The sequence below is a fragment of the Oxyura jamaicensis genome, chromosome 3, assembly GCF_011077185.1.
Source record: "Oxyura jamaicensis isolate SHBP4307 breed ruddy duck chromosome 3, BPBGC_Ojam_1.0, whole genome shotgun sequence".
Lineage (NCBI taxonomy): Eukaryota > Metazoa > Chordata > Aves > Anseriformes > Anatidae > Oxyura > Oxyura jamaicensis.
The window spans coordinates 95,581,619-95,609,299 of NC_048895.1; the positions used below are offsets into that span (position 1 = coordinate 95,581,619).

The following is a 27,681-nucleotide window of genomic DNA, read 5'->3' on the forward strand; positions in this document are numbered from 1 at the left end:
TCACGGATATTAAAAACAAAAGAGGTGATAGGTTAGTCAGTTCGAATGAGACAATGATAAAATAATTTTGTGCAACCTTAAGGGATTCACCAGAAGAGAATTGCTATAAAGCCAGTGTCTCTCCTGAATCTATGATAGTGTTCAATCTGATTTATTAATTTTAGATTCCAGGCTCAGTTTTAGAAAGTGTCTTGTGAATCTCCTGTGAAAATCTTGAGTATAAATTTAGAGCAATTGTGTTGGTTAAAAAGGAAAATATTCTGTCGTTGTCTGGAGGTGTCTTTCTTAATCAGTTATCTTCCTGTGTTTTTGTTGTTGTTGTTGTTGTTGTTTGGTGTTCTGTGGTTCAGCTTCACTGACAAGTACCTTTGAATTTATGAAATTTTTGGAAGTGCATGGGTAGAATCCACTAACATTTATGTTAATATTTTTTTCTGAGGCAAGTATAAAAGAAAAACAGATGAACATCACATTAATAGAACAAATGCTAATGGGACTGGGAACAAAGTTTGCTGTTTTTTATAGGATATGAGATTGTACAGAGAAATACTTCAAATTTTCAAAACAAAACATTGTAACCAGTATGCAAGCAGTATATACAACTAGATCTGTAGAGTTTCAGGGTCCTTTGTGAACACAAAACCAAAACAAAAGAAACAGAAAACAAAACAAAACAAACAAGCAAACAAAAAAAACACTATCCTGAAAGTACAATGAAATGTACATTCCAGATAATTTTTATATCAGTTCCCTACTTTGCATTTTACTTTACATGTGCGTGCATGTGTACGTTTCTTTAGAATGTAGAAAGTCCTCTTAGAAAAGTACGTCTTTCCTTATTGTCTCATTAATAATTCAAGTTTGAAAAGTATTATCATCATAAACCACATATGACTACATAATTTATTTAAGACGAGTGTACTATAATTTGAAGGTTTGGTGCTCTTTTTAACTGATTTAATTCACTGCCTTTCCTATGTCTGTTGGCATTACACAAGCATGTATTCACTCTTTCTACTGAATATAAAATACATGAGACTAAGAATGAAAAACTCATATCCTACAGATATTTTAGAGCAGATTCCTACATAAATTGAGTAGAATTTGGGATTTCTTGGGGCTACGAATTTCTCAAGAGGAAAGAACTGAACCAGAATATTCCTTATATCATCATGTGATCTTGTTGTGAAATACAGACTTTACTGCCCATCAAGTTAAGAAAGCAAGGATTGTTCAAATTATTTTCTTGACTAAACATTGCTTGCAGTATTTCCTATTATTTTTTTCTTATTGTGCATACAAAAAAATAATAAATAATTCATTATACTCTCCTAAATAAAACATTTGGTAGTTTGCAACTTTATACCATTAAATAAAGAGATGATAATCACATTTTGCACACTGTCTAAAGTGCATTTTGGTATTGATTTTTTTTTTTTTTTTTTTTTTTTTTGAGTACACGATCTGGATTTTCTACATTAGCATTTGCATAATTTTAATTGGATACAACTGTGCTAACTCCTGGAGCAAGATGCTGAAAAATATAAGGGAATATTCTGCAATGCATCTTGTAAGAAAATATAAAACTTCTTTTACAGAAATAATAATAATAAAAAAAATCTGCTCAATCACAAACCAAATGGTTTTCTTGACTTCTAAACTATATTTTTTCTATTTATGTTATTTTAATTTTTCATGTATATTTGCTTTTGTGGTTTTGATTGTATTCTATTTTCCTTGTTTCAAATGTATTTTTTTTCAGAAATACTAAAGAAAAGTTTGCTAGATTTTCAAAGATATGTTCAATGAAAAAAGAATTAGATCATACCACAAGTGCTTTTGAGCACATAGATCTTAATGCATGCCTCTATTTCAAGCTGCTGAACAGCGTTAGAGTAGGTAAAGCTGTTCCAGTTCTTCTTATGGACTGTACTCTCAAGGTTAGTGGAGGAGGAGGATGAGATACCTCCTACTTGTGTGGGAAGTAAGATTTTTTAAAAAAAACATGAGTGTCCATTATCAATAAGGTTGGTACTAAAATGGCTGTCACTGCACATTGTACAAGACCAGCTAACACTAATCTGTAACTGACATAAAGGAAATAAATGCTATTATCAAGCTATATGAATTGAATTATACACACTTCTCATAATAAGAGTCTGGTCCTTTTCTCATAGGTAATCTTTTAATCTAACCTAAACAAACAACACATTTGATTTTAAACAGCACCAGAGTCTTGTGTGAAAAGCGTATTTAATTAGTGGACACTTGAAAACAAAGGAAGACAAACAAAAACCCTACAGCTGCCAGTGCATTATGATAGCTGGTGTATTGGAGGTAATGGCAAAAAGGAATTCTAAGGTACTTCTGTTCTGGGAATGAGATCCAAAAACTCGTGCACATAAAGCAAGAGGATTTGAGGGTATTGGTTCACAAATTTGCCTGGAAGTTTAATGGTGTCTGCAATAGGACCAGAGCATTTCTGTCAGTAATGGATGTTGGGTTACACTAGTCTTGGGTTTATCCATGCAGCAGCAAGGGTCATTTGAAAATTACATTAGTCTCCTAAACAGACTTCCTCTTGGCTTCATAAAGACCGGTAAAACAATTGCCCCAAATGAAAATTGGGTGTATGTTTACAACTCCAGCACACAATTGTCAAGTAATGCTTAAAAATCCCACAACTCTAAAACTTTTCAAAGATGATAAATAAGCAAGTGGTTAGTGATAGCATTTCCAGTATGTCAGTTCACTAACTGTTTAGTAAGTGCTTAGGAGGACAATAATGACAATAAACAAGTGCAAGGAAATCATATGTTAGGATGTGCTTGTTGTTAAGAGTGTATAGAAAGCTTTCTTACAAATCTTATTACTAATGTTATCAAAGAAAAAAATCTGTTAGGCTTTTCTTGTGCTTTCATGTACAACTTACTTTGTAAAATTTGTTTCTCTGTGGTATTGGCAAAAATTATTCAGCCAAGCACCTCATACTGTGCTACTGATGAAAATAATTTATGTGAATCATGAATTCTTTTGTGTGGTTTGTCAGCATTTCAAGTGCTCCAATGTGAATGAATGTTTTTTAAATCCTACTGCTTTTTTTTCCAAGGGAAAAAACATATTTAATGTCAAATAGAAATTCAGGTGTGAAATAAAAATGTAAATCTCTTCCTCAAAGTAAACTTTCTACTTTTATTCTGTGATGAAATAAAACATAGATTTCTGCATATATTTATTTATTTGAAATAATGATGGGATGTAAAGTATTCTTGGTACAATTTTGTCTTTTAACTAACAGTAGCTATACAAGCAGACACTGCAGTATTTGTCTTTGAAGCTTTGATATTAAAAATATATAAATGCTTCTAGGATAAAAATCTATACCTATACACTCACCTGGCTGTCTCTATCTATATTTTTTAAAGTGTATTATTCATAAATAGAATGCTAAATTATGTATTGCCATCTGTGCAGCTGATTCTTACCACCATATTATTCTGTAACTGTTGACTCTGTGAACTAACTATCATGCCACAGAAACTAATCCAGGGAAATCTGACATAATTTTATAGGTTATAGAAATAACCTAGAAATAAAAATACAGAAATAAAACCTCTACTGAGACAATATTTTAAACAAGTATTTAGTAATGCTTATTTGGTTTGTCTGTCTTGCAGGAAGTTGTAAAGTTTTTTCAAGACTGTATTACAGAACGAGTCTACTGAATTCACTTCCACTGACGCCTGTCTTTAATCAGGGAAAGGGCATACAAGTCAATGCCTCTTATTTCCTCTCAGATTACAAATTTTGCATCCACCTGTCTCTTGAATCCACCTGTATCTTACAGTGCTATTTGCTGCATTTTTTCATAGGTTAAGACAGTTTTTAATATATTCTTAATATTTCAGTTAAGTATGTACTATGGCCTAAATTAATTCTTTGAAACTTAATGGCCACAAAGAAGCATGTTTGTGTGCCTATAGGAAGCTGGGAGTTTTGAAACGTAAGAAAATGCAGCTAGTAAGCATCAAACTTTTCACATTTTCTTTCAGAAAAATTGAAAGCTTATTTGCATAATTCTTCGTGCTCCATGCAAATGCACTGTGAATAGAAATACAAATGGCTTCTATTCTGCAAACACTTACACACACCTAAATGTGTCTTGTCTTATTTGATTTACATGGATTTTTTATATATTCAGGCATTTACATAAAAATCATATCGAATGACTACTACTATGAGGAAAAAATAAGTAGCTACACATAGGAATTTAATTGGTGACATTTTCCCTGTCCCTGAGACACTAAACTAGAAGCTTCTGATGTTCATTGTAACTTTCATTACTTTCATTGTAAGAGACACTTCCAGCAAGCAGTAGGAAATCATCTGTAGTTCAGAAACTAAAAAAATAAATGCAAGGAGTCTTGCTTTGCTAAAGTAAATGTGTACTTTAAACACCAATATGACTTTTTTTTTTTTTTTTTTTTTTTTTTTGTCAGGTACTTTATGGGGACTAATTTTCCTCCCAACTGGGAGTACCCCATCAGAAAAGAATGTTCATTTTTGATCAGTTCCTCTGATGGTCAAAACTTTCCTTGATGTTTCCTCAGACTGTTTTGTGAACTTCTGCAGTAGAGCCCCACCAGGATTATTAGGTTATTATTGTTCTAGCAGGAGAAAAGAAGGTTTGAGGAGGTGGGAAATTTATTATCATCTTCAACTTAATGAGGCAAGTAGATGAGTAGATGGATGTAAGATACACCCAGATTGTGCAAGTACATAGTGAAAAGATGAGAAGGGAAATTCCAACTAAATATAAGGAAACAAACAAACAAAACCAAATAAAACAAAAACTCCTCACAGGTTGTTCAGACATGCTGAAGAATCTCCATCCCTAAGATACACAAAACTTTGCTGAACAATACATGTAGTATTTAATCTGCTTAGAGTTGGATTTCCAATATAATTAATTCTATGTTTCTGGATTCATTTCCCACTAAAATCTTGAATAGTATTTTCATTTTGTCCCATTTGCTTCTGATATCATAATCCTTTTAACTGCATATGCCACCAAATACCATTTGTATTTTCCAAACTCATTCTTTTACAAAAAGTCCATGATCATTCCATGAGCCTCAATGAAATTTTCAGACAAGTCTTTACCTTTCCTGTTCCTTTTCTTACCATCATTACTGGGGTAAATGAACAATGAGAAGTAGTACTTCATGCAGATATGGCTGTATGAAGCCTTAGCTAAAACAGAGATATGCTGTAGCTGCTCTTGATGCATTTTAGAGTTGTTAAAATTCCAACTTTGTTTGAGTTAGCCTACAGGAACTACACAGGAGTTGTAACCCCATGTGAAGTGCCAGAGAAACCACATGTTTTTTATGTTCAGAAAGAGAGAACTGGAGAGTATATTTGCTACTGGTGACAGTAGGATCTACAGTGATTTGCAGTAAAATGAACCTGTTTGTTTTGAAAGAGCTTATATTACATTTTATTATTATATCAAAACACTGAAAGTTTTTTTTTTTTCTTTTGTCACATCATTCATATTTCTGTGAGCCTTCATAACAGGTTATAAAGACAGAAGCATTCAATCAATATCTCTCTTAAAATGAACTTAATGCATCAAGTCTTTTTTAAAATACAAACAAGATTCTTGTAAGGTTACAGAGAATAATCGGTAAATTGTAGTCATAATTTACACATGCTTGTATATAAATGTAAATTGTATAAATTAGTCCTTTCATATTCTCAAGAGCTTATGAATTTGGAAAATTTAGAAGATGCATGACAATGTGTGCTGCACAGATTTATTATTATTATTTTTTTTTCCTACTGCCTCATCTACAGACACATGATTGACAGTGGTAATTGTAGTGGAATATATGTCAGACACGAGCTTTCTCTGGAGCTTTGGGGTCAATGTTTATAGTTCTTTCACAACCTTTGAAATGCATGAGGTTAATGAGATTTTATATTTTTTCTTTGCAACTGCTAGGGGAGCACTGTGCTATACTACTATAGCCAGCAGACCATTCTGAGATGTTTTAAAGAACTGTTTCAAAAAAAAAAAAAAAAAAGATAGTGATAGTGTAGTCCTTCATCTTAATGAATACATAAGTTATCTGCACAAATAGAAGTGTGTCTTTGGGTTATAGCTGTAAAAAAATATATGCTTGTTTTATTAAGTCATCCAGAAATAGAATTTTGGACAGCTGTGTATGTTTCTCAATACAAGTAAAGTAGCATACTACTTGCTCTGCCCTATTCTATGATACTTCTCCATGCCATGTTCTGCCGACATACCCAAGCGCTTGGATCTACTTCTGCTCCATGTTTTTCTCTACTACTTCCTGAAGGAAGAATTTCATGTATTTGCTAGAGATTACTTTTATTTAATATCTCTATCATTCAAAGATACTTGTACTGCTTTTACTTGAAGCCTCCTAAGCCATGCATTGTCATATTTTTATATGCATGTTTTAACTTCAGTGCAACATCCAAAATATATTCTGGTTGTCCCAGTCCCACCTCTTCATATATCTCTTGGTGTTCTTTGTTTCTGTAAGTAAATTATCCACACTTATACAGTATCTGATATCCAAATAAACATTAGCATGCTTCACAAAACTGATGTAAGGCAAAAATATATATATATATAAATAACCATCTTTATTTTATAATGAGTGAAGACAGAGAGAAAACAAAATGGTAAAGGAAAATTTTCTAAGCTCCAGCAGATGTGTTGGTATGTCCTTTGAGTGCCTGTAATATGATAAGAAATAGAAATTATGTCAAAAATTTGACACTTTTCAGTTCTAAGAACTCTTTCACTGTCTTGCCATTGTCACGACAAACTATGTGGCCAGTATCCCATGTTGAAGAAACACTGTTATTTCATGGGTGAGTATTGGTGCATAGGGGTCGCCACAGGAATGGACTGTCTGTAGCTTATCAGCCTCCCTCAAATTAATTTTGGAGTTAGAAGAATGTTTAGGTAGAACCATAAAAGTAATCAATTTTTCTACAATGCAAAATTTCTCTAAAAAAGTTACAGCATTTTAGCAACATAAATATACTGAATAAGAAAAAAAAAAATGTTTATAAAGATTTCACTGTACATTGAAAATTGTCCCTATTTCATATTACTAAACTTCCATTAATATACACAGTTTATGTGCTAGGATTTATTTATAAGGAGTCTTGTTTAGGTTAGGGTATTGCTTCCATTCTTGAGGATCTTGATTTGGAGACAAGCTTGTCTTTGTGTGCCCATTTGTCCTTGGATGTTCAATTCATATTTAAATTTCAATTCAGAAGCTCAGTGTTTACTATCAATATTGAACACTCTACAAAGAATTAATGACTGTTGTAACCTTTCTTTAGAAATCCTAATATTCTTCTGCATGGATAAACAGCATTTGCTTTTGTCTATCTAGTAAAAAAAAAAAAATAATAATCTGGAATAAATTATGTGGTATATAATATAAAGAAAGAAAATATTTTTCTGTTGAAAATTAAACAATCTGCACTATTTTACGGAAGATTTGAAGCCTTAGTAGATAAACTCTTTATAAACTTAAAATTATATTTCAAATCAATATACACTGACAGCTTTAGACAAACTTGAGATCTACTGATATGAGAGAGATAAGAGATATAATGGCTTACTACTAACTCTTGATATAAACTAAACAGGAAAATAGGCATCTTTGGAGTGAGTAGGTTTTTTTTTTTTTTTTTTTTTTTTTTTTTTTTTTTTGGATGATCTTAGATAGACCAGAAGCCTATTTTTGAAAGAATCAGGAACATTTAATCCCAGCCTATACCTATGCATACTATTATGCCTACCAGTGACTTGAAATTTAAGATACCTCTATTCCAAGATAGTAGTTTCCCAGGTGGGGGGGCATTCTAAATCTACTTGGACAAAACAAAGTTTGTAACTTCTGAAGCATTCATGAAAACACAGAAAACAACACCGATGTTTTGTGATGAGTAGCATTATATGTTGCTGGGCTGACCAAGCATGTTTGAGAATTTTTGAAATGGTCTTCTGTATCTCTTTTCCAATTTGGGTCATTTTTAAATGGTATGACTGATGTCAGTGCTGATTTTTTTTTTTTTTTTTTAATCAAAAAAGTTTGGTAATTCCTGTAGCTATGCAGAGAGGTTTCACAGCACAAATAAGTCTTCAGACTTCGGTCTGCCACAATGCTCTATTTTGCTGGAGTACAGTAAAATAATGTAAGGCTTCAGCTTCTGGTCTGCATGCCAGTCTTTGGAAATTGCACACTGAACTAGTATTTGCAGAATTAAAGCCCTTAACAGCATTAGGTTATATATATATATATATACCCTCTACTCTATCTATTGATCTATTGCTCATTATTGCCAGTTTGTGCAGGCACCAAGGAACTGCTTAGGAAAGCTTTAACTTTCTTCACGTCTTACAAAATGCATTTGAAATTTGCCAGATTGTTTATATGTCCTCTTCATCTACACCACAAAGTTGAACTATGAGCTAGAAGGAGCAGCAATGAAGTCCTGCTCTTTGCAGCAGTGATCACTCTAAGTGATTTACCAGAGTGATTTGTGTGTGGAGTTTTGTTAAAAAAAGAAATTGTAGAGAAATTGGAAAAGTTGGAGATCTACCATGCAAATCATAGAACCATAGAATGAATGGTTCTTAAAAATCATCCAACCCCCCCCCCCCCAGCACCACTATGGGCAGGGATGCCACCCGCTAGATCAGGTTGCCCATGGTAGAATCATAGAATAAATGCAAATTAGGAATGAAAATTTAGCACTTTAATTATCTGAGTTAGAAAGTTAAATTGAAAATAAAAGGCTTCAGACTGTTTTGTTTGCTGGTTCTAATAAGTTTTAGCAAAATATATAAGAGCAATCATCCACATTATAATATTTATTAAATGAAGCAATTAATTTAATTTCTCATTAGGTTTAAGGAACACTCTTATGATGTGTATAATTACAATTTATAAAATGTGTGTACTTACAATTTATAAAAAAAACATTATTTTATCTGTGAGCACAATTAATTTTCTTAAGTAAGTATTTAGCTTTGGCTTATAGTATCTCAAAACAATTATTGGCCTTCTAATCAACTTTTCTGTTGGATACCCATTGTGTAGAGCTATAGAGCAAAACACTGGGAGATTTTTCATGGATGTTTTTCAAAAATAATAATGAGTTTCAAAAATAATAATGAATTTCTTAAATTTGTAAATATATTCACAACAACATATTTTCAGATTCTCTGCTGTAATTGAAACTTGAAATATTTATATCAAGTTATTAATATTATCCAGAAGTTACCCAAGAGAGTTCTCTTTGCCTTGTTTGTTTACTTTCTAATTTTATTTTATTTTTTTCTTCAGGGTGTAATCACACAATCAAATTTCTTACATAGACTTATGTTTCTCTCACATCTGTTGAAGACTGGTGACTTTGTTTAAGCTGTTGATATATGTTGTGCTTAACATTGCCTGTGAAACTGTTAGCTGCAAAAGTTGCTGGTTAGGTAAGACAGCTTCTAAAACTGAACAGAGTACTGTGCAAAGCAAAAAATGTTAGAAATTAAAATACTTTAGCTGTTTGTTTCTACAAACAGAATTCTAATATCATATAAATAAAGACAAAATGTTGAAAATATCAAAACATCTTTAGATAAAATGAGAATAAAATATCTCTATTATTAAAGTAGGAGAAATATATCTCTATATTTACTATAAATGGAGAAAACAATTCAGAATACTTCCAACTTTGTCTTGTTTTGAAATAAATAGATGATTAACATAATTCATAATTCTGTCAAGTAAACAGTTTGTCAGCCCTTCCTTTGCCGAAAAGCTTACTTTTCCCCTGTATTCTAACTCCTTCTAAGTTGAACTACTAGTTTGGAATTATTTTCTCTTTCTTTTTTCCCTTACAAAGGACACAAGTTAATTTCTGATTCTCTTGTCAGACATTTGGAGAGAAGACATTACGGAAAAAAAAAAAAAAAAAAAAGAAAGAAAGAAAAAGAGGATGTAGAGGATGTATGTTGTTCATTTCTGTTTTTATTTTTATCTATGGTAATCTGGTGTTTATTTTTGTACATTGCTAAAATGAACGTTCATCAAAATTGGTATTATTTTCCTTGTCTTTGTTCAGTATCATGCTGGTCTTTCACTGAATCTACTATTTTTTTCTATTTACTAAGACATAAAAAATATTTTAATTAAAAGAAAAGGAAGTGGGCAGAAGGGGAACACCAATTTGGCAACACTTGACAGTAAGTGGCAGTGATTCAAATACAGTAGTTACCAGTGAATTGATGTGTGATTTTCTAATAAAGACAAATGAAGACATCATAATGATAAATTCTTATCCCCTAATTGAAAGTACAAGCAGTACTGTTCTAATGAATGCAAAAGTGTTGCTGTTATTTTTGCATTTGTCAGTTTGTCCATGTATCTTTTTAATTAGATTACTAGACCAAGAAAATACAGAAAACCAGAGTTTCTTAAATATGCTCAGCATATTCAGAAATAGATATATATATGAGTAATACTCCTGCTGTTAAGTCTGGATTATTTTTTATTTAATTTTTTTCTTCCATAGGACTGAACAATTCAAGATTAAAGGAAATTATGAATAATTTGTGAGCTGGATATGCCCATGTCAGAGACATACTAGAACTTTAAATGTGTGTGTAAGCAGTGAATTCTGAAGTAAAACTAAGTCATGGACTTGAAAGATAATTGCTGTAGTAGAAAAAAATAGGAAATTAAATATAAAAGGAAACAAAAAGAACCCTTGTATGTTTACCTATTTATGCATTTCATAGTGGTCATAATGTTTACTTCTGCCTACACTTAGAACTTCTGTGCAGAGACTCTTGGAACCAAACATATTAGTTGTATAGAGAGCTTATTAGAACCTAGGTTGTGACTACAATAACAGATTTTTGACTTGCTTGAAAAAAATAAGATAACATAAAACTTATATTTTAATATAAATCCTTGTAGCTTTTAGGACTATTTTCTCCTTTTGGAAATTATATTTACAAGCACCAAAATGTGTTTGTATTATTTTTCGAAGGACCACTATCTTAGTTATTTTCATTCATAGGCTTTAATTCATGTAATTAATTGAACAGGAATTGAAATCTTCAGTCTTACATTTCATTTCTGAATTTTACCAGCTTGATATGTATATACATACTTCTGTTTCTGGAGAGTAGTGCTAAAAATGCATTTACAATTGTTTCAGAATGATACAGAAGATTTATTTCCCTTTTTGATCCATGTAGTATTTCTTATCATATTAGAATTCTGAAGGCAGTAAGATGCCCACAGAAACATGGATAGCATACATAAGACTTCATGCTTATCAATTAAAGAAACAAGCATTTATTTTCAAAAAAGAAATTTTAGAGTGCATTGGAAAACTTTGTGAAAAGGCTTCTAGTATAGTCATTTCATTAAATACTCTGGAAATTCTGTCTTGCATCAGAAGTAATTGCTTCATTTCAGATCTGATTGGGATGGGAATTATTTTCATTGCACTGTACTATTCAAGAACATTAACATACACATGTATATAGCATTTCACTTGGTGTCAACTTTTTTCAGAACTGGTACTCCTAAGAATATTAGTGTGCTTGAAAGTAACCTAGATAGTGTTTAATTAACACAAGTGGTGCAACATAGCAGCAGTTTACAATTACTATATTTTTCCTTTTATACTTCTCCTGTGGCTCTCACCCCTTTCTTGTTTCCAGGCAACCCTGGTAAATTCTGTCCCAAATGAGATGGTGGTACACTTTGTCCTTTTACAGTCTCTCACTTCTCAAGAGTATTCTCATTCATATGTCACTCTTTTAACCTCATTTTTGTATTCAAGTTTAACATTATCTCCATGTTAATGGTGATGCTGGGCAAATGAGAAACTGAAATAATGTATTTATCCCACAATTAATAATGGATTCTACTAGTCATACTTTGTTGATAAAGTTTTGCTACAACATTGATTTCAAATCAGAGTCCTGGAATGTATTAATTGAGTTTTGTACAGTGAAATCATTCTTTATCTTCGTTATATTTGGGCTATTCAGCAGAACTGTGGATGCTAAAGGTGTATGAGTGAACAATTTTTCTTCAAGATAACGCCAAGCTTCTGTCTTCTTCAACAACTGTAGCACTACTCAACATCTCATGACTCAGTCATGAGATGTCTTATCTCACTATTCAACACAGGAGATAATCCTCAACATTTATGGCACTACTGAGCACGCAAAGAAAATTCCTAGTCTTGCTTATGTGGAAATGAATGAAATTTATCAAGTCCACCTTTGTTATGGAGTTTCTCTGTGAATGTATTAAGGCTGTGTTCTCCTTTGATCTGTGTACTCCAGTTTGAATAAACATAATAGTATAATCCTAAGAAGGTACTGGGAAGTTAAGTTCATTAGAAACTGAGGCAATCAGCTATTACACTGGTAACAAGAAACATAGGCTTCTGATTCCTTTGCTTCATAGGAGAAAACCTGACTCCAAGGTTCTTGGGTTGAATTTTGCTGCCTAAAGGAGGATGTCCTGCTCCTGTCTGCTTTTATCATAGGGAGTGGAAAGGCAAAAAAATATCAAGGCAATATACAGTATTAAAGGTAGAATTGTAATAATCTGATCCTGCTGATACTGTTTAGGAATACTGAAAGATGGAGACAGTAACTGCTAAAATATAGTTAATCCCAACCTTTGTCCTAGGCACGACTGTGCCTCTCTGACTTGTTTAATGGAGCAGCAGTAAGCCTAGCTTTCCAGGTCTTTGTCCCAGAAAGCAACAACATGGCTGGTTTGCTCTCCACTTACCACATCTCAGATTAACAGTTACTTGGGAAGCTTAGTTAGTGCATGTCTAATTTTGAATCCTGTCTAATATAGACCTTCTCTCTCCCTTTACTTCTCCATCTTGTCCCTTGCAATTTCAAGTACTCAAACATTCAGTCTTTTTTTACCTTGTACTTCTATTTTACGATGCTAGCTTCGTTATTCTAGTTACTGTATGATGATCTGGGAAGTGCTGTGAGAAAGTGATACAACTGTCTCTTTCCTACCCATGCATTAAAAGCAACAGTCTGGAGAAGGAAAGATAAGCATAGTTTATTTGGGAGGAGTGACACATATTCCTCTATTACACACCAGAGGTATGATGATCACAGCTAAATGTGGAGGCTCTGTAATGACGAAGATGTCCTGAAACAGTAGCTGTGAAAATCATGAGCAGTTCTATGAATTTGAGTATTTTTCTGCATTCCAGCCCAGTGTGGTGTTCCACAATCAAGACTTGTCATGTCTATCTTAGCTCCTCACCTGCATCAGGAAGATGTGATTAGGGCATACTTCTCTCACATCATTCTACAGTGTTGAAGGATACTGCAGGTGTCTCAGATTTTAATGAGGTGTGCATCTGTGTGTACAGCAGGTGAGAATGGAAGACTGAGTCAAATGAGTCATGTCAATTCAGGCAGAGGCCTCTTATCCTGAGAAATAGAGAGGAGATCAGACAGCAGAATGCGGTTCCCATGTGACTGAATTGAAAATTCTCTCTCTGCTCCTAGTCTTTAAAGTATGACTGGGGACTAAAAGCATCAAAGTCCATATCAGGAGAAGGTGGTATTAACATATCTATTAATTCTGCTCCATCTCCAGAGTAACTTTTTAAATTAGTGTCTGCCTTATTTCCATAAAAAGGAAGATGGTGAAAGCTGTGCCTTGACATCGATTCTTGATAAATGACACGAGTTAGAGAATATCAAAGACATCATCTGTGTTTACAGAATAGGCAAAAAATGAATGGGAAAATGAGTTTTGCAAAATGCTGATTCCAAAATGAATGTATTACACTTCATGAATCCCTAACTAAAATTATCTAAAATTTGTACCACTTTTCCTTCTTATGGTTTTGAGTGAATTCCAAAAAAGTTAAGTATAGACAATGCTTTTCCTTCATTCTTTAGAAGATGTGTATCCTTAAAACAGGAAGAAATGATCAACCCTACCAAAATGGAACATAGAAAATTAAACATTTGAACTTCCAGGAAGAAAATAATTTATTACATGACACTTCAAATATAAAAAGATTAAAGAGTGAGCTACAGTTAAGAGGAGGGGTAATATTTCTCCAAGAGTTATGCTTTGAAAAAGTATTTTTGATATATGAGAAACTTCAGTGATATAAAATTACTAAAAATCTATATTTGAAGAGTATTCTTCCCTTTTCTGGATTCTTTAACGTTTCAGTACAATGGGAAGTACTGAAATCTTGTAATAAAATGAGCAGTTTCACATGGAGGAATGAATTGTGTGCTTGTGATGAGACTATAACAAAAGAATATAAAATTAGTTTGATGTATAGAGATCTATTTATAGTGAACCTAATAATCATGATTTGAAAGATTAAAAGTGAAAATGTTTCACATAAATAAACTTAACAGTACCCTGAAAGCCCAACTGAAAACATCATTTTTCATTCTTCAGATATGTATTATAGATTTTAAATTTTGCCATTTGAATGTAAATGTTTGTAATCCTTTTAGAACACTGTTAGTAGTGCACTGACTAATATTTTAAAATGTGTTTAATAAGTCCTCTTGAAAGTAAATATTGATGCAGCAGATTTTCCTTATAGCAATGTTAAAGAAAATTAGTTTTTGATTTAATCAGATCGGTTATTCTATCCACAACACAGTAATTCATTGAAGATTAGTTCCCTCTGTAAATTTACAGCTAGTTTTGACTTTAATAATTAGCACACTAAAATTTGACATACCTCTGCCTGCTTAGTCTTATTAAAATTTTCAATACAAATGAAACTAGGTAAAACAATGTTTTCAAAATATTAAACAACACACTATTTAAGACACAGTGGTGTTAATCTATTTTTTGTTGTTGTTGTTCTTCAAAGAAAAAATAATAATATATTTAGAAATGATTATCACATAAAACTAGCTCACATGTTTGCAGAGAAGCAATAGGATAACAAAACAATATTAAAGTACATATTATTTTGAATTTATTCATTCTTTTCTACTTTAGGAACATACAATAAATGTCAGAGTAAAGCCAGTCACATATTGTAATTTTATTGCTCAGTCTATTGGTTGCTTCCTTAATTTACAAAATGTCAGCCTAAGTTTTCACTGAAAATTGATATTGTATTTAGACTCAAACTAGACAGAGTAATAATGAAGCTGCAATGAGCAGAACTGTAACTATATGAATGGACTGATTTAATGAGGTTAACATCTGTCACTTTCAGCAAGTTTAGCATTAAGACTCTACATATCAAGATCCTGTTGCCAGGCTCAAGATTAGTTGCTAGTGAGAAATACCAACAGGAAATGTCAATGTCTTTGGCATCTGTTTAAAGTAAAAAATAAAAAATTCCAAATGGCGTTTTTTGTCTTTACTGGTGACACTGGATATTGCAGGAAGGAGTAATATTTCTAAGGTTTTTCAATGATCCTATTAGATCATTAGAACCAGAGAACTTCCAATATCAAAAGTTTAGGCCAAGCTGATTTACAATTCTTTTAGCAGAGGGTGTGGAATAACAGCGTAATACTGTTTTCTTAAAGTCTCTGGGTAGCCACACCCACACCCACACAACAACAACAACAACAACAACAACAAAGAAAGAAAGAAAGAAAATAAAAAAAATATTTTAAAAGGAGTTACAAGAGTGGAAGAAAGTCATGCAGTATAGGGTCTATAACCAGCACTGCATGGACATTTTGTATCTTTTTTTTTTTTTTTTTTTTTTTTTTGGTCAGAGAAGATCTCTGCTTTCCTCTGCATCTTCACTCACAAATTCTGAGCAGCTGTAACTCCCAGATGACAGTTCTTGTACAAAAGGTATAGCAAAGCATCTTCACACACTGCTTTTATTTTAACACTCTTCACATTTTAGTAAAAAGTTTTAGCAAAATGGTGGAAAAGGCATTATATTTTTTAAAGCATAACTACAGGAATCTTCTAATAATTGTGTAATTCTCTCTATTAAAGATCTAATGATCTAATTTAGACTTAAGCTTTGTAACATATGCAGTTTACTTTTCATTCTGCCCAACTGTGAATGAGATGGCTAAGGTTTGTCATCAACATTTTGAAGGATGATTTTCCCATTTTTACCAAATCTGTCCTCAAGATTGTGGAAAGAGGACTGTCCACACTGAGGCTTAACTCAAGCTGTGGTAATCTGTCACATCTTTTGGGCTATCTTTTCTAGATATCATTACATATTTATGCAGTGATATATGAGTGTAAGTTAGCTGGGCTAAATAGATAATGATTTGATAATATAACAAGAAGCTCTTTGCTGGTGTGTGTGTGGGAGGGTGGGGGGTGAGATGGTAGTGAATGTTGATGGATGGTACTGGGTGTTGCACCAGCACTATCAGTAGACACAACACTGGTGTGATACCAATGCTGCTCTAGCTACAAGTTCAGAGACCAGCACTGTATGGACTGTTGTGAGGAAAGTCAACTCCATCCTAGCCAGACCCAGTATGACACATATATACCAAGCAGAATGATAGGAACTCCCCTTTCTAAATGTAACTTCTGAGATTAATTAGGGAGATATGTATTGATGAGGCAGTTCAATAGTCTGTGTCTTCCTATACATTCTTGGGACCCACAAATACTTGTTAAGTCCTGTAATTGTGCTGACTGTTTAACTTTAAAAATATTCACTCCTGACATTTGTGTGAAGGATTACACAAAGCAAAACAAAACAAAAAACAACAAACAAACAAAGTACAAAACAAACAACAGCAACATCAAAAAGACAGTAACACCTGGAAAAATCTTCAGCACAAAGTGATGCATTTATAGCAGAGGGTAATTTACCCAAATGAATGACTTTATATAAAAGATGTCAACATTCCAAACACTTACAAAGACCACCTCTAGAAACCTTCTCCCTGCCTCCTACAAACTCAGTGGCATATAAAAATATCACAAAGAAACCCTTCCTCCTTCACAACCTCCTTCACAAGAAGTTGTTTTATTTGTCTGTAAGCTTCTTGTTTCAGGTGTAGTTCTGAGAGCCAGCAAAATCTTTTGAGTTTAAACAAAAAAATAAAATAAATAAAAAGATGTCAGTTTGATTTAAAAACAAGGTCTCCCAGGCACAAAAGCAAATTGTATCTCATTACTACAGAAATTCATACATAAATAGCTTGTGTGATTCTTAGGAAACAAAACCTGTTCTATCATATCCTACGGTAACAACCAATTACTTATTGGACATTAAAAATATATTAAGCTTAAAAATTGAAAAAAATACTATCTATCAAACTGTAAAATCTAAACTATGTATGTCTCAAGGTATTTTTAAGATTATATTATAAAATTATTTTAGTGAAATGCAAGTTGAAATGCATTTTTGGAGTCTTCTTGTAGTTTTCATATATCTTGTGGACACTGCATAAATTTTATTTATGTTTGGAAATACATTTTTAATGTATTCTGTATTCTATCAAATATATTCAACCTTCATATTAGCCTTACTTTCTTTATTTGGACTTAGGTTTGTATTCTGTTATTACAGGATCAGAATTTTACACACTGTGTATTGGAATGGTATACTCACTGACTGGACTCTCCTGTTTATCCATAATACATTAAATATTTGTAAATTGTTTTTTCAAAGTGTTTTTGTTTGTTTGTTTGTTTTTAATACTGATACCACATCTTATATACCCAAAGTATATTGTTTTCCTGTGCTTTCCACAACATTTTCTATATCTCACGGCCAAGTGTGGACATGTGAATCAAACTAAAAATACACAGCCCTGTTTAAAGTTTTATGGGATAGCAATTGGGATATTTCTGTGTCATTTCATTTTTTCCTCATTTTTTCCTCATTTTTTCCATTTTTTTCATTTAAAAAATCATTAAAATAAAACAATCCTTGGCTTAACATACAAAAAAAAAAAAAAAAAAAAAAAAAAGATCTTTGAAGATCAGATACTATATTTTCAAATCAAAGTCACTGTACACACTTTTTTCTTGTGGTGAAACTTTAATGCCTTAATGCATGTTTGTTTTTGATTGTTAAAATTGAAACAGGAATTGAATGAGAAAGAAAGTTATTGCAATATACCACAAGACATCGTCTTTCAACTATATGATTTATTCTTTCAATTTCTGGTGAACATTTCTCATTTTCATGGCCTGTAAAATGCACTGTAAGAAGAATATATTGCTTGATAAATGATTTATGTGTTGGAAATGCAGTCAGAGAGAGACCAGCACTGCTATTATAACATTACTAGGTGCTATAATCAAGGAGACATGACTAGAATTTAGACTTCTTTAGTGCCTTAGACAGTTATTAATTTTGTGTACAGCATAGCCTTTCATTAAATACAAAGAAGGTACCTTGGTTTTAGGAAGTCCCCAGCCCTCAAAGTGCTGCTTGTGTGACATCTGCTTTTTATGACTGACAGGCAGAATGTGTATCTAGGCAAACTGTTTATCTCATCATTGATATTGAAGCAAGGGAACCACTCAGCTGTAATTAGTTTCTGTGGTGGAGCCAATATTTATGAAATACAGTCAAACAAGTAGCATTTAAAATTAAGTGATAATACTTAAGGAAATACCTGATTACTGAAGACTTTACAAGTTACTAAATTTCCGAATAGAGGTTAAACAAACATACATAATAATTTATCAATACTTTTGATAGCTATCTTTACACAAAGTACTTTTGGATATTTTAAAATATTTCATTATAATTAAACTCCAGTGGGTAGTATGGAAATAAATCATTGGGGATAGCTGTGGAAATCAGCTTGAACAAATAGAGTGTACCTCAGTGGAAAAATACACTAAAAAGCCACAGTAGAACATGTGTAAAAGGAACAAAATTGTATATTATTTGGGATTAGAATATGGAAACTGGGAATAAAGTCTTCTGTTGGTGAAGCAATGAATCTCACACACTGATTGACAGCAGATGACTGTAAATTGCATCCTACCTAAGTAGAAACATTGTGGTATTTTACAGTCACTTAAATGAAGATTTTAAATTTTATATTCTTTTTTTTTAATAATTCACAGTAATTTTATTTTGTTGATAATGGTAGTCATTAAAAATCCTCAGCCTGCAGGTGTTTCATATATTAAGTGAAATATAGGGAAAGTTAGGAAAATGGCAATGGCACTAGAATAAGTTAAGTAAATTTATTTGAACTCTGATATGCCTCTTCATGTTCTGTCTTTCAAGAGACAGTAGGAAAATCAGCTTCTCTGTTTTTTACTGCTTCTCTATATGGCTTATATCAATGGAAAGGGGAATAAATGTATAAATAATTAGAATTGTAATAAATAAATACATAATTTAAACCATAAAGTCGTTAAAGAAGCCTTTTAGCAGCAGCTAGGGATGCCCTTACCAATGGATGAATGTGTCCCTGTCAGCATAAGATCGGATAGTTCAATGTTTGGAACATGCTAAAATGAAAACGGTAGAAAAGGACAGGGGCATAGCTAAAAATTCACTATCTTAATGCAATTCAAGTTTTCAGAAGTCTACAGCTCATATTCTCTATTAACATTAACCCATTTTTGCATCCATTGTACTACTTATTGCGTATTATTATTTCTTGTAGGCACCTCTCCTATGGTATGGCAACTTGGGTGAAAAAATCTTTTAAATTACTTTTTTTTTTTTTTAAAGTAGTTAAACTACTTTGTTATACATTTTTGCATATGCAAAAAAAGGTTTCTTTTACACTGGTGGACATTTGCAGTGTTTTAAAGAGGGTTTTCTTATTCTACACACAAAATAGCAGTATTTCTAATATATTACAGAATTATCTGCTCAGAAACAGGAAAACGTAGGCCCCAACATGGGTGAAATACAACCTGCTGTGGTCCTACACCGACTACTGTAAAGTTCTTGTGGAAATTGGACTTCTCTGTAAAGAAATCTAAAAGCTGAGCACTTATGTATGAGTGTAGACATGCAAATTCAGAACTTTTACCTTTGGAGTTTGTATATGAGAGTTAAGAATGTGATCAGGGTAGTAGTGAGTGTGATACAGCAGTATAAAATTAATGACTTTCCTATGTTTCCTATGTTATGTTTCATCTGTTTTCCACGTCTGTTCTTTTATTATTTACCTGAATACTCAAGGTATATTCAAGGTGTCATTAAAAGGTGGCATAAATGACTTCAAGGTGTCATTAAAAGAGTTGCCATGTTTCCTACAACTCATGTGAATACATATTAAAATCTATAGATACTTTGGAAAGGAACTGAAAAGTTAATTGTAATAAAAGGGTATTTGAAATATAAAAGAAAAGCAAGTGAGAAAGCATGAAAAGTATCCTTAAGATGTTAATCAGCTGCTTTTGAACTTATTTTCTGATTTAAGTGGCCATAGTATAGACCATTAGAAGAAAGTATTCTATATGATGTGCACGAAATCAGCCTTTCCAACCTCATTAAAATAACAAAATCATATGCAGACACTAATAAATAAAAGAAAACATATAAGATTTCTTATAGATTTTTGCATGGAGGAAAGAAGTACTGATCATATTTTGTTTGAATACTTAGAGGAAATTATTTTCTATCATCCAACATATCTATTGAAATTTACAAAATTATACTCTGTGGGACTTTTTATTCTAAAAAAAAATCAAAATAAATAAACCTTCAGAAACTACACTTATAACTAAAATTATTAAACCAGATAAAATTGTTTCTGAATTTGTCTGAAAATCTAAATTATTAAGGGAATTTTGTATGTATTTAATATACCTGGAACCACACTCTGCTCCAGTGGCATGCTCAGACAAAAGCTACATGTGTGAACACATTTAGATTAAATCACATTTCTAAGATATCTTTTCTTAGCCTGTGCTTATCTAACTTGCATTCGTAATAGTGTACTCTGGGGGGTAAATAGTGTGCTAACAGAACATTACCTGATTTGTTTTTATATTCCTAATGGTTTAGGGGGAAAAAAATGCCCATGTATATAATAAAACTCAAACAGAGGATCTGATGAATAGCTTAATTAGCAATATTGAGCTGTTTTCGTACTAACCATAATAGCAGTGTATTAAAATAATTTGTCTTTCTCTGTATTAAAACTTGTGCACTTATATATTTGGCATAACTCCTACAAAAATTAGTTGCAGACTACCACATTAATACAATATATATCTATATATCTATATATCTGTATTTATATGCTATGTTTGGGTGAGTCAAGTATAGAACAAGCCACAGATTATTCAAATCTTCCTAATTTTGTCAGGGAGAGTTTTCTGGATACTGATGAAATTCCTGCCAGAGTCAAACCAGAATCATAATGGAGAAAGAAGTTTTCTGAATTCTAGGGAATAAAAAGCAATGCCAAAGTTTTGGAAATAGAATATTTTAAAGGAATAAAACTTAAAACCTTGGCAGAAAGCCAACTCTTATCTAATGATGCCAAAGTTTATAAATGTAAGTACATCTAAAATATAAGGACAAATGGTTTAGAGGAAAAGAGCAGTTAAAATATCAGGAGATAGGGATAATGAAAAACATCTACAGAGAAAAGTTTCATGCTAGGTATGTGGAGTCTACCTATCTAGATAAAGATGCATCCTACATACAGAAAGTGTTCAGTATAGCAATAGTAGCAGACTTAATACTGAGACAATTTAGAACATCTTTATTTTTTTCCTTCATACACACTATTCTTTTTCACCTTTTTGGAAGTAGAATTCATCAACCTCCTCTATACCAAATTCCCTGATGGAAAACCAACTCCTGTCATATATTTGAGAGCAAACACAAACTAGAATACATAGTTAAATATATAGCTATTGTTATTACCAACTTGGATCTTCCCCTGAGAAGTCTCTATTGGGATATACATATGTATTCATATAAACTCCCTTTTTTAGCAGAGTGTTAATGTGCTAATCACTATTTCTTTACTATATAATGTGGGTTATTTATTGTTTTGGTATTTGTGCAAGTATTTCCTGTTTGCCCTCCACTGTGTTTCTTTGTATATTTTGTGGAATATCTTCCAATATCTGTAAGTCACCTGCTTGTGTTGTATTTGTATCTTAATAATTGAGTCCTAGAATTGTATTTTTTCACTATAGTCACTATTGAGATTGGTACTGTTTAACATCTTGTTGGTGACATAGGGAGATTGAGTGCACCTTCAGCAAGTTTGCCAATGACACCAAGCTGTGTGGTGCAGTTGACACGCTGGAGGGAAGGGATGCCATCCCGGACAGGCTGGAGAGGTGGGCCTGTGCAAACCTCATGAGGTTCAACAAGGCCAAGTGCAAGGTCCTGCATCTGGGTGGGGGCAATCCTAAGCACAAAAACAGGCTGGGTGGAGAAGGTTTGAAAGCAGCCCTCATGAGAAGGACCCGGTAGTGCTGGTTGACAAGAATCTCCACATGAGCCAGCAATGTGTGCTTGCAGCCCAAAAAGCAAACCATATCTTGGGCTGTGTCAAAAGAAGCATGGTCAGCAGGTCGAGGGAGATGATTCTCTCCCTCTGCTCTGCTCTCATGAGAACTACCTGGAGTACTGCATTCAGCTCTGGGGCCCCCAGCACAAGAACAACATGGATGTATTAGAACAAGTCTAGAAGAGGGCCATTAAGATGATCAAGTGGCACCTCTCTGAAGCACCTCTCCTGTGACAACAGGCTGAGGGGTTTGGGGTTGTTCAGCCTGGAGAAGAGAAGGCTCTGGGGAGACCTTATAGCGGCCTTCCAGTACCTAGAGGTGACCTACAGGAAAGCTGGGAAGGGACTCTTTGTAGGTGAGGGTAGTGAGAGGACAAGGGGGAATGACTTTAAACTAAGAAAGGGTAGGTTTAGATTCGATATAAGGAGGAAATTATTTACTGTGAGGGTGGTGAGGCACTGGCACAGGTTACCCAGAGAAACTGTGGGTGTCCCATCCCTGGAAGTGTTCGAGGCCAGGCTGGATGGGGCTTTGAGCAACCTGGTCTGGTGGGAAGTGTCCTTGCCCATGGCAGGGGAGTTGGAATTATATGATCTTTAAGGTCCCTTTCAACCCAAACCATTCTATGAGCCGTGTTTTATTTCTGGTAGCAATGTGAGAGACTTTTTTAACTAAGACTTTTCCTCCTGATGGTAGGTGCTATGAAACTGAAACAATATAGTTGCCATCTTTCTTCATCCATGGCCTGTCTCAGTAACTAGCTCCTACAGAACAGTGATACAATTTTTACAGAGTATTTCCATACTTCCACAACATTGATATGAGGATGACTGATTTCCTTTTCTTGAGTAAATTATGTGGGTGATTGTACACTCGGATGGAATCTGCAAGGGTTCTAGTGGGGCTGAAATCCTTCTTTGCTTTCTCCAAGATGATTCTTGGATTAAAAAAACAAACAAACAAACAAACAAACAAACAAAAAAACCTTAATGTTGTTCTAGGATAACTATGTAGTTTGTGTAGTTTGATTTGTACTGTTTTGTTTGTTTGTTTGTTTGTTTGTTTTTACTTTGTTTGTTTGTTTGTTTTTACACTCTGGCAGTGCTCTGTATTTTCATTGTTCTTGTTCTCTGTTTTTTCTTTTCCATTCACAAACTTCATAGCTGCTCACCACTTTTCTAGTATTCTAAGTTACGTGCATCCATTGGTGAACATGTAGTTTACCAGAGGGATTTTTCTGTACCATAGTGACTGTGCCATGTTATAGTCAGGTGACTTGGATGGTATAATTTGGCTGGTTTCCTGTGTAAAGCCTGTCTTGGGTATTTCATTTATTTCACGTGCTTCTGTATTTTGTGAGACAAGTAAAACTGCCTCTGATGATTTTCCATATGATTAAAGACCATTTTTTCACATGCTTCAATTTCCTTCAGCCTCTGGTCAGAAGCTACAGTGGTCCAGAACATGCTTTGCATGTCTTTCAGTATATTCTGTGTTCTTATCAATTTGGAAGCCTTACAGTTTGCTTAATTTGTCATGTTTTTCAAGCTGAAGACTGCTTCTGTTTGGTTTTACATTTTTATCCAACAACACTGCATTTGCAGTTGCAGTGCTGGTGTGTTAGCTAAACATGTGCTTTTTCATGTCTGTCTGCTCATGGTAAGTGGTCTGATATACAGCTTTTTTTTTTTTTTTTTTTCTCTTTAATTTAAAATTTCTGATTTCATAGAGAATGGTTTCATTTTTCACCATATTCAGTGATGAAATATTAAAATAATGATTCAAAACCCTCCAATATCCAGCCACTACATCATTTTCCACATATGTTGATGTCATCAAATATGTTCTGAAAGTAGAATTTGCTCAGGATTCTGCATCATAACTATTACAGTGCTGAATATTGGGAAGCCGTTTACATTAACAAAGGACTTTTGTGCTGGACACTAGAACATAAAGTAAGGGATTCAATTTTTCTGTCTTTGCACATGCAAACCTGAAATATATCCTGTGTTCAAATGGTTAGAAATCAATGGCTATATGTATAACAGCCATTCCTATAGGTAGGTCTGTTGAAAATGTTTTATGTAGCAGTTTATAACATTTTAAATCCTAGATGAATTTATCTGTTAAAATATATATCATACATGCATTTCTGTCGATATAAATATTTCATTATTATGCTTTTATTTCATATCATCTGTCAAATTTGGCATGGAACAATAACAGAAAGTTATCAAGTCTTTGAGATTAGAAAATGTGTACCCTCATGTGTGAGAGCTAAGTACACACACTGACCAACAGATCTATCCGTATTTCACATTAACTCACATTAATCCCAACTCTCACTGAACTGGAGGAAGTACAAATCCCTCAAGCCCTTTTTCTTCCAGGAGTTATACTGATTCCTGCAGCTGGTCAGCTCTGACAGTCTGAAGAGGCAGAATATAGACTAGGTCTTCATGGAATTCATTCTGTCTCACAAAGAATTTACAAGTGGGCTCAGAACATAGAAAAAACATTTACAACAAAATCTGGATTTGGTTATCACAAGCTTCCTGTGCAGCCTCGAGCAAGGCATGCTGTCTCTGTCTCATCCGATACATGATCTGCAATATATGGAGTGTATGAGCCTTCCTCACGTATTTTTTGTTGTTACTGAAACACTTTGATATACTTAATATATCTGAGTCTGCTATATGTTGTGGTGATTTTCCTCTGGAAAGGTAGATAGCTCGGTAGATAATCTTCCTAAAAGTAACCTTTAAAAAATACTTTATAATCCTTTAATAACAAGATACTGATTGCAGTCAGAATACTGAATCTCTGGTCCATATTGACCTTTCATATATTCTGGTCTACCATGATGTGTCACAGTTGATTTCGTGAAGGTCAAAGAGTGTTTGGAATTACAGGAACATGGAGCTTTTGCCTTATCAAACTAGAAGTTCTGATGATATCTTTCGTTTAAAATGCCAGCATTGTAATTCATAGAAATGTCTTTTTTAAAGCTTGATAACAAAAAATCGGTGATTTTTTTTTTTTTTTTTTTTTTTTACATATAAATAATGTCACAATAATGTGATTTTTTTTTTTTTTGGTAAGTTCTTCCTTTTAATGGTTTGACAGAGATTATGAAATGTACTCATTCTTGAAAGTTAAGTCTTCTTGCCTTCTGACTTCTTCACCTCCAGCCCTTCTTAAGTCCTCAGCCTTACTGCTTGTGAATGTCTGGACACAGGTACAGATTAGGAGATGAGTGGCTGGAGAGCAACTCAACAGAGTTGGGGGTGCTGGTTGACAGCAGGCTTGACATGAGTTATCAGTGTGCCCTTGCAGCCAAGAGGGCAAACCACATTTTGGGATGCATTAAGCAGAGCATAGCCAGCTAGACAAAAGTGATTCTTTGGCTGGGCCACCTCTACATATCATGCAATTGATGCTACATAGAGTAATTGGGTCACACTGATTACACAGTTGGCTTGAATAAGAAACCCCAGTTGCCCAGGAATCTTGGAAGTGATCATGAACTAGCCAGAAGGCAAAGATTTTGGAATACGACCAGAGGAAGAGGTGACATGCTGAAGAAGCCAAATATTGGGTGCCAAAAAGACTAATGTGGTTTAAAGTGTCAGGACACTAAGCACCACACAACCGTTCACCTACCCTCCTCCCTCATACAGTGGGATGGGGGAAAATCAGGGAAAAAATAAAATAAAATAAAATAAAAATAAAAATAAAAGCTCATGGGTTGAGATAAAGAGAGATTAATAGGACAGAAGAGGAAGGGAAATAACAGTGATGATGATGATGATAGAATGTACAAAGCAAGTGATGAACATTGCAACTGCTCACTACCCACTGATCAATGCCCATCCCATCCCTGAGCAGTGGTACTCCCCAACCCTTGCCAGCCACCCCAGCATGATGCCACACAGTGTGGGACATCCCTTTGGCCAGCCTGGGCCAAAGGGCTGTCCTGGCTGTGTCCCCTCCCAGCTCCTGGTGTACCCCCAGTCCCCTCACTGGCAGGGCAGGACGAGAAGCAGGAAGGTCCTTGGCTCTGTGTGAGCACTGCTCTGCAACAACTGAAACATCCATGTTATCAGCATTTTTCTCATCCTGAATCCAAAACAGCACCATACCTGTTACTAGGTGGAAAATTAACTCTATCCTAGCCAAAAACAGGACATGCTAAATTCACGGTCTCACCTTGAATATTTAGTGCAGTTCTGGTCTCCACACTATAGGAAGGGCATTAATATATTAGGGTAGCAAGACTTGAAAGTGCCCAGAGGAGGGCAACAAAGCTGGTAAAAGGTCTGTAGGGGAAGTCCTATATGGAGAGGCTGAGAACGCCTGGGTAGTCTAGTTTGAAGAAAAGAAAGCTGAGAGGTGACCTTACTGCCCTGCAACTTCCTGAGAAGGAGAAACAGACAGGGAGATGCTGGTCTCTACTCCCTGGTCACTGATGTCAGAATGCAAGGGAATGGAACAAAGCTGCACGGGGGGACGACTGGACTGGACATCAGGAAAAAAAAAAAAAAATACTGAGGATGGTCAAATACTAGAAAAAAAGCATTCCTAGAGAGGTGGCTGATGTTCCATGCCTGTCAGTGTTAAAGAGGTGTTTGGATAATGCCTTCAATAATATGCTTTAACTTTGATTAGCCCCCATGAAGAGGTCAGGCAGTTGGACTCGATGATCATTATAGGTCCCTTCCAAAGGAACTATTCTATTCTGTTCTGTTCCGTTATGTTCCATTCTATTCCGTTCTGTTCCATTCCATTCTTACTTCCCAATAACTTGATTTTATGGGCTCTTGATGGCCATTCTACTATGGCAATTATACTCCTGCCAAAGCTGTTCCACTGTGCAGTATTCTAATTTCAGCTGGCAATAAAGGATGAAAGAAAGAGGAAAGAGGAAACACAACTTTAGTTTATGCTTTTTAACTATGACATTCACAGGAGCACCTGGAAAATGACTTTCCAGTCCCTGGTCATAGAACTGATGAATTACAGATTAAACATTCAGTGAATGAGTCAAAAAATCATTGAGATAAGAATTAGAACCTCCACCTGGATACCCTAGGTATTAGATTACAGATCTGTGTTCTTCCCAGCACAACCTGAAGTCCTTTATGTATCCTTAGTCCTG

At 33.9% G+C, this 27,681-nt stretch overlaps 1 protein-coding gene across 2 annotated transcripts in view; it reads left to right on the forward strand.

Annotated features, from left to right (window-relative positions):
* The window catches only part of CSMD1 (CUB and Sushi multiple domains 1), a 1,151,643-nt gene that overhangs the window by 599,072 nt on the left and 524,890 nt on the right, over positions 1-27,681 (forward strand). The gene's annotated exons all lie outside the window — the stretch shown is intronic.